Below are 644 nucleotides of genomic sequence, written 5' to 3'. Positions count from 1 at the left end.
GGGGTGTCCTGAGCAGCACTTCAGCACACGATGTCACAGGGGTGAGGGCAGTGACGTCATGCAGCCGATGATGTCACACGCACGAGGTGATGAAGCAGAGGAGGCAGCAGCCCCGTGTCCCCAAGTGAGCCCACGACTGCACCCACCCGTGTCCCCATCCCCGCGTGTTCCCTCCCTCCCCCGTCACCCCAGCCCCACCTCCCACTGCCCCCCGAGGGGGCTGCGGGTCCCCCCAAGGGCCACCCTCCCCATCCGGGCCAAGAGCACCCTTGGCTGGGCACACTCTTCCCGTGGTGATGGGCACCCACTGCCTGGCACAGCTCTGCTCCAGTCCTCCCAGTCCCCCCCAGCTGGGACACCCGGCTCCTTCCCAGGCCGGGTGCTGTGCCTCAGTTTCCCCGGGGGCAGCGAAGGAAGGGCCGAGGCGGGCTGGAGTTGAAGCATAGCTTGTTTAGTGCCTCAGTTTCCCCGGGGGCAGCGAAGGAAGGGCAGAGGCGGGCTGGAGTTGAAGCATAGCTTGTTTAATTTTTATACATTTTTTTTTTTTGTATATTTTTTTTTCCTTTTCTTTTTTAATCTTTTTTTTTGTGTGTACGTCAGGGGTTTTTTTCCTTTTTTTCCTTTTTTTTTCTTTTTTTTTTTTT

This window comes from Chaetura pelagica, unplaced genomic scaffold (assembly GCF_000747805.2).
Source record: "Chaetura pelagica isolate M959 unplaced genomic scaffold, ChaPel_1.0 scaffold498, whole genome shotgun sequence".
NCBI lineage: Eukaryota > Metazoa > Chordata > Aves > Apodiformes > Apodidae > Chaetura > Chaetura pelagica.
Note: the sequence above shows the minus strand (reverse complement) of the source record.